This window comes from Lepidochelys kempii, chromosome 3 (assembly GCF_965140285.1).
Source record: "Lepidochelys kempii isolate rLepKem1 chromosome 3, rLepKem1.hap1, whole genome shotgun sequence".
In the NCBI taxonomy this organism is placed as follows: Eukaryota; Metazoa; Chordata; order Testudines; family Cheloniidae; genus Lepidochelys; species Lepidochelys kempii.
In genome coordinates this window covers 101,683,415-101,691,566 of record NC_136382.1, presented here as the reverse complement: position 1 = coordinate 101,691,566, position 8,152 = coordinate 101,683,415, and positions in this window count along the sequence as shown.

The window sequence follows — 8,152 nt, the reverse complement described above, 5'->3', positions numbered from 1 at the left end:
ATATACTAATAGAGCTGTCATTCACAAGGATCACCATAAGCAGTTGTTTTTTTAAAACCAAATGAACAAGAAATTTTAAGAAAATATACTCATATACATGTAATATATATTACACACACTGATCATAGACACTGCCATTTTCCTTGGCATCTCCCCACTTCACAACAACATAAATTAATATCTTCTTAGACTGTTGCAGTTTTAATTCCATTTGTTAATTGCAAGATAATTTGGCCAGGCCCTAAGTATACCCTGAAGCTCTCAAATTTGGTCTCTGTGGATTACCAGAGGGAACAAACAGACTGCAAAACTGTGGGCTCTGCAGTGAAGAGACCAAGCCAGTTTCAGAGAGCTCAGTTTAAGTAATCAAACAGTACGGGGGATTCAGACTGAAGTTACCAGGAAGAGTCAGGAACAAAAAAAGGTAGAGCATCCGATTACTTGGTACCAGAACATTTTAGGACTGTCTGAATGCAATCCCAGCCAATCTGCATTTTCTTTAAAATCTTCAGAGCAGGAAGTGTTGTTTCTTATACAGCCCTGAGCACAACATCAGTTCTTAATAGGTATCAATACTTTAAACTACACTCAGAAGCAAACAATACACCAACACGCAACACCCGAGCAGAGTCGCTCCTTTCCAAAAGCAGCAAGCTGCTGTATTTTTCACTAGCTGAAGCCTTTGTTTCTGAGAGTGTCTCAGACATAGCCCCAAGTAGCGCACATTGCTGTAATCTAGCCTTGGCTGCAACATTACAAAGTTTGGTAATAGTGTGGATGCACTACTGCCCCTCTGCTAGACAAAATCAGAACTATTCAGCTGTGAGTCATAAACCCTAAACTACTAATCACAGGTGCTGACTTTCATTTTTCTGGATGGGTGCTCCATCCCCGATCTGCCCCAAGGCCCCGCCCCCACTCCACCCCTTCCCCCAAGGCCCCACCTTCACTCCGTCTCTTCCCACCCTGCTCTCCCCATTCTCCCCATGCCCCACCCTCGCTCCTCCACTTACCTCCCCTGCTCCGCCCCCCCAAGCATGCCCCGCCCTTGCTCTCTCTTCCCTCCCCTGCTCTGCTCCTCCCCTTCCTGAGTGTGCACCACCCTCACTCTGACTCTTCCCGCCCTTGCTTCACCCCCTCCCCCAGTGCCCCACCTCACTCCACCTTTTCCCCCCCCACATTGCCCCCTCCCCCCAGCACCTCCTGCCTGCCACAGAAGAGCTGATCAGCAGGGGCCACTGAACAGCTGATCAGCAGGTGGCTGGTGGGTGCCTCAGCCCCAGAGCTCCCAGGGAGTCAGTGAGTATGCTAGTAATAGCTAGGGGAGACAGAGTAAACAAACCGAGGACTCCAGGACTTATTATTTGTTACTCTTCTGGCCACTCTGAACTGCATAGAGCAAGTAGGGCTAGAAGTTGAAGCTAGATAAATTCAGACTGGATATAAGGCATACTTTTGTAACAGTGCGGGTAATTAACTATTGGAACAATTTACGAAAGCTTGTGGAGGACTCTCCATCACTGACAATGTTTAAGTCAAGACTGGATATTTTTCCAAAAGATATGCTCTAGTTACAACAGGAATTATTCTGGAGGAATTCTATGGCCTGTGTTATAAATAGGCTTGGCAGAATTCTATTTTTATTTTTTTATAATTTTGATGGAAAATTTAGATGTTTATTTTTAAGTATTATCTGCAATTTTTACCAATTTAAATTTCACAGTTACAGGAAATTATGGGGGATGGGGAGGAGGATCAGACACCAGGGCAGGTCAACAAATTATTTAACAAGAGAGACAAGGTAGGTGAGGTAGTATCTTTTATTGGACCAACTTCTGTTGGTAAAAAGAGACCAGCTTTCAAGCTTACACGGAGTTGTTCTTCTGTTTATACTCCAAAGCTTGTCTCTATCACCATTTGGTCCAATAAAAGATATCACTTCATCCATGTTCTCTCTCTAATATCCTGGGACCACTATGGCTACAACAACACAGCAAAAAATATTTTTTTAACGACAGTAGACGTTTTCAAAAAGTTAAAAGCTTTATGACCAGGATTAAAACTGCAGCAGTCTACAAGGATCTACTAATATAAACTGTCAACATCACATGTCAAAATATACAAAGTAAATATCCTTAAATCAAATTCTAATAAGTTCTCAAGAAGCATTTTTCTTACTTTGCCTATCTGTAAATTTCTGCTATTAGTGATGGACATATGTTTCCCTGGGTTTGTGTGTGTATAGTGAAATTGATGTTTACTGATATTTACAAATAAAAATATCCTAATCCTTCCAAGTCTAGTTACACAAAATAGATCATCCCAATGGTCCCTTCTGAGCTGGCCTTGGAATCTATGACTCTATGGATGGAGTTCAAGTGTCCTTCCTCCAAAGGGATGGGCTTCTATCACTTGACCTAAAGGGACACCATATACTTTTATTTTGTCTCTATCATAAAGACAGAGAAAGAAAAAAAGGATCCAGAGTGATGAGGGTGTGGCACAATCGTTTTCAATCAACAAAATTGTTCAAACACTAGAAATAAGAATATTGTCCATATGAGACTTTCCCGCCTTTACATATGCTCATACATTCTATAGTTACAACAGAAGTTACTGCTGTATGTTAATTTGATACTCACAGATAGAGCTCCTGAAAACAGACATCCCTGTCTGACTGATGCAACAGAACTGTCGTTGTGCATCAAACTGTCAAACCATCAGTTCTTGCAACACTTTTTCTTCTTTTTCTTGTTCTTTTTCAATGACAGAGACCTGCTGGGTGACTCAATGACTTTCTGTCATTCTGTGGCTCAATACAAATGGGACACCCCAAAAAGTTTATTGATTGGGCAAAATTTTCTGGAAGTTTAGCCACTTTTCCCTAAGTGTCTAAGTAGGGACTGAGGTGTCCAGGTGTAGATACACATTCAAACATTTTGGCCTTTATTTTCAACATTCTGTCAGATGAGCATATTGCTCAAATATGAATGGGATGGCCCTAATTGCACCCCTGCAGCAAGGGTAAGAGAGAGAAATTCATAATGGCTTTGGCATGCAGAGCAGTAAAACGATCACAGTGGATTTCAGACCTCCCTTGGGATGTGACCAAGTCTCACTATTTTTATGAGAACATGCTAGGACTTCCAGTAATACCAGAATGGGTGATTCAGGACCAGGAAGAAGCATACAAGTACAGAGGCAGGAGAAATTCATGCATACCACGACATCCTTTATATTACAAATAGAAGACAACATTAAAGTTTAAAAATGAACTAAAAATAATATTGTACATGAAATAAGTATTCCTAAGATCTTACATCAACAAGGGGACCATCCTACTCTCCTAACTCAGCAAAGTATCCTTGATTTGGCCCCAATAGAATGTATTGCAAACTTTAGAAAATCTGAGCAAATGCATTTTAAAACAAAATGGGATTGATTTGCTGATGTAGGAGATCAGGAGGGAGGGGCACGCTCCTGCTGTGCCACCAAGGGACATTAGCCTTCAGGAGAGGGCAGGCAATGTTTCCATCACCACTCTCCCAAGGGGTTCCTCCAGGAGAGGGCCTCAAAGGTTGCCTAGGGGAATGAACTGAATCCAGAGGCTTAACCAAAGGAACTGTATCAACTGAAGCTGATGCAGGCACACACATACCGGGTATAGCATGTCCCAGCTCCAGCCACCTCCACTCACTTTTTTGGACTGTTCAAGCCGTTGTCAAAGCAGGGTGAGGAGTGATTGTTTTGAGTCATTCCAATCCCACACTAGTTGGACTTACCATGGCTGGAAATCCTATACCCTCTAGCAAAACCTGGGAATAAACAGAGCCTGATAATTGAGAGTCAATTCCCTCTTCACTCACATGCCATGACCTGTGTTACAGGCTCTGTTTTTCCTGGCAAATACTGATGACACTGCTGACAACTACATTAGTGCAATGAACGCAGCTCCCTGCACTGTTAATGGTGCCATCAGATGCTTCAGGGGAAATCCAGATGCCAAGACCCAGGTCCAGAGGTCCAAATGCCAGGTCCAAATGCCTTTCAGTTCACTTTAAAGGTAATCTTGACTTAATGTAGACAGTTTTATATATGTTTGGAATACTCTCATGATTAAGATTATTTTATTTCCAGTAATCACTTTACCACTTTAAGACCACACATGTCCATGAAAAACTATGGTGACTTTTCAGAGAATTAAGCCAGAAGTTTAAAGCAACCCTTCTAGTGACATTTTCAAGTAACAAAATATCACATATTTAAGTGACAATATCTATGATTAAGGAATAAGAATGAACTCAGGACTATGAATAGGGAGTTACATATTATGGCATAGCCTTACTCATGCTGCTGAACAGTACTTAATTCCACAAGTGGTCTCTGGGGTAACAATTTGAGGCCAAATTCTCTGCTGGTGATTTTGATTTCCAAAAGAAGCTCCACCAACATAGAATCTACCTCTGTGTCTTTAGTATTGGATTTGAACCAGCAATCTAGTAATAAACAGCTTTGTAGGTCAGAAGCCATCCCTCACACCACCCAGTCTCTCTTTGCCTGTATGCTTCTAAGAAGAGTTAATGACATTAACAAGTAAAATCTCATTGGCAGGATTAGCGAGTATAAATTGGTGAAGTTTCATTTAAGAAAATGTACACCAGCTGAGGATCTAGCCCACAGTTTTATAGTTATACAGATCGAATAAACTAGATGGAAAATATGGAAAAGCTGCTTGACAGTTCTTAGGAAAAAGAAGTGTTTTCTCTCCATTTTTCTCTGCCTTCGCAGATTCACTAGCTCATGAACCCCCCACCCCAAAAAGTTAGTAAATCTGTAGCAGTTATTGTACCTGAGCACTTTCTATACCTGTGGATATACAGAATGAGTCATCACATGAATTCTACGAAAGCCAAACAGAAAGGCAGCAAATTCAAGACAGAGTTCAGCTTTTTATTTTTACTTTATTTCCATTTCTGCGCTAGCACAGCAAATCTTGCTTGGAGTCTCTATTTTAAACAAATACATGTTGATGTACGTTTAACTGGATCCCTTAGGATTTTAGGATAATATTTATTACAATTTAAGAAATATTCTGGAGAGCTTTTGGGGAGGGAAATTCATGTACATCGTTAAACCTGAGGCAAACTAGAAATGTCTGTAGCCCACTACAAGACCATCATGATGAAAAATAGCTCAGGGTACACATGTCCATATACGGCCAGACTTCCTATAAGGAAGACGGGACTGTATGTGCATTGCGTATGGCTCCTGGATCAGATTCACATTCCTTGGGTATGTTTCTCTGGGAGCTTTTGATTTCCGCTTTGAGGGCTGGCTCAGACTTCCAATTGCTCTTATAAGAAAATATCTGAGACTGAAAGTTGAAAATGTGCAAGATTCCTTCTTTAAGTACACAAACACTCCAAGTCTAGCCACTTTCCTGTAGTTCTGCCAGGTTTTCAGTACGTCTGATACTTGATCAAGTGAACTTTTTGGGGAGAAGGAAAAAAAAAAAGAAGGAAAAACATAAGGGAAGGAATGTAGCATATCCACACCTGTACATTTTACAAGACTTAACCAAAGGAACTGTACCAACTGAAGCTGATGCAGGCACACACATACCGGGTAGAGCTGTGTCAATAGGGCTGTGCTGCCAACATAGTGAATTCTTAATTTCACCAGAAAAAATATACTGGCTAAAAAGCATTTGCTGTATAATCACCTTATATAACTCAATATTAGTGCATTTTAACCTTTTATGAATCAACCCTAAGATGTATTTCTTCAAACCATGACATGCTGCTCATCAATAAGAATAGGCTAGAGAAGACTTGATGAGTCATTTATAAACAGTGAAAGAAATAAAACAACATGAAGCCAAATTCTCCAGGGTTGGATTCTGGGCATATTTACACTGGTGAAACACCTTAGATTCCAGTGAGGTTACTCCCAATTTACAGCAGGGTAAGCGAGCACAGAATTAGTCCTGCAGACAAACTCTTACTGAAGACAATGATGGATGAGGACTGCTGTATTTGGCCCATTATGCAATTTGAGTTAAGAACAGACTTGGCCCTTCACTTTGGATTTCCTGGCTTTCTGGTGGTTTGTTACTTTTAAACATACTTTTTCTGTCAATGGACTTCTTAAGTTTTTGTTTAATAAAAAAATTATTTCTCTGAAAAAAATTCTTACACAGAAAGCTATGAAACATGTCTAGAGCCTCTCTCTGGCGATCTCCTACCATATTTAGGCATTTTAAAAGGCAGTCTGTTTACCTGGTTACATTTGCATTTTGGTATGCATGTTATACATAGTTTGGTATGCATATTATTTACCCAGTACTGGGGTCATCACAGTCTTTAGGTAAATATGGATTTTGGAAAGCTTCAGAAGTTTGGAAATGTATTATTTACCATAACTGTTCCTCCAGATTTTTTTAAATAGCAAAGATATAATTTTTTTATGAAAAATTGGGATTTTTAGCAGAAGTGAGTCAAGAACCTTAACTTGAAGGCAAAGAGGAATGCCAAGAAGAACCTTAACTTGAAGGCAAAGAGAAGTGCAAGAAGATAAATACACTTTTGCAGTACAATATAGAATATTGGGTTTTTAAATGAGAGAGATTTTGAGGTACATTCTCCACTCCACACATACTCAGTCTCCCCAATGACATTAATGGAAGTTACAAACACACACACACACACACAGGAGAGATTATGATTATCATCTTCACAGATCAGCTACCATATAACTGACCCAAATTTCATATGCAAATATCTGAACAGGCCAATCAAATCTTGCATTTGGACATTCAGATCAGCACCTCAGTACTACAGCCCAGTCTAACTTCCATTAAAGTTGAATGAAAGATTACCATTAGTTTCCATAAAAGCTGGATAGGGTCTATAGAATGGCCATTAACATGCCTAAAGGTCAAATGTTGCCCTCAGAAAAGCAACAAGCCAGTGATGTATTTATCTGAGGACAGAATTTAGCACAGGTACCAATCTGAGCATCCAAAAGTAGGATTTCGGTTTCTCATAAAGGCCACATATTTGAAAATTAGGCCCAGAGTGTGAATTGTTGATAACATAAATAACCATTTGCAAGTGATATTATTTATAATGGAATTGGACTGATTCAGTTTGTTAAAATTCAGTAGAAGAGATGAGATCACTTTCTGAATTTAGTTAATTTAGATAGGCTGTAAAACTGCGTAAATCCATGTTGTTGTATCACAAGTGTGAAAGTGTGGGAGGAGGGAGTGGTTATATGCAAACATCTTTTTAAAAATATCCATCATCTAGACTTCAATTTGACTAACAAAGTGCATTAACTCTGTCTGTCTCATTAAACACAAGCATACTTAAACAGGTCAAAAGTCAACATGCTGGCATTCATTGTGTTAAAGCTGGGGTCAATCAACATGACAGCACAGCGCAGACAAATGATGCAGAATTGGGAAGCCATCCTTCCTGCTGAAATAAATAAGAACAGACGTGGTCCAGGATTATTTAATAAGGACCAAGATACTTAGGAGCCACAGGTTTTGGTGACAAGCCAAACTGATTTTTAATCTTATGAGGCATAATCAGCAAGAGGGAAGCAGAGATGCCCTAGGAATGTGTTACTCACAAATGACAGCTGCAAGCAGGCAGTGGGAAATAAGAGACACTTCTTCCATGCTTCAGCCGCACTTCATTGTGCCAAGTATTTCAGGGTAAATAGGCACTCTCTCTATTCATAGAGAACATCTATTGGGGAAGGAACACATTTCAAATATTCAGTATGATTCAGTAGCACACAGACTCAATTTATAACCAGTCCTCATGATATAATTATGACTTTTTTTGGTAGTAACAAAATGCCCAGAGTGTTCAGTGCTCCAAAACTGGTTGCCAAAATTGAAAAAGTGTGTATCCAGGGAAGGCTAGTCACCCACTCTCCAAATAAGTCAGCAGAGAGCAATCCACTTTTTAAAATTAGTAGTGTCTTGTATTTTCTAGCCAAGAAAAAAAAAAGAAAGAAAAAGAATTCCCATGGTTGTTCCTAGCAACCATCCCCACAACCTTTCTCCCTGCTTTCCCCCCCCCCCCCACTTGAACTAGCTGCCTGTCACAGCATTAATCGCTTGTGTTGAATGGAACAA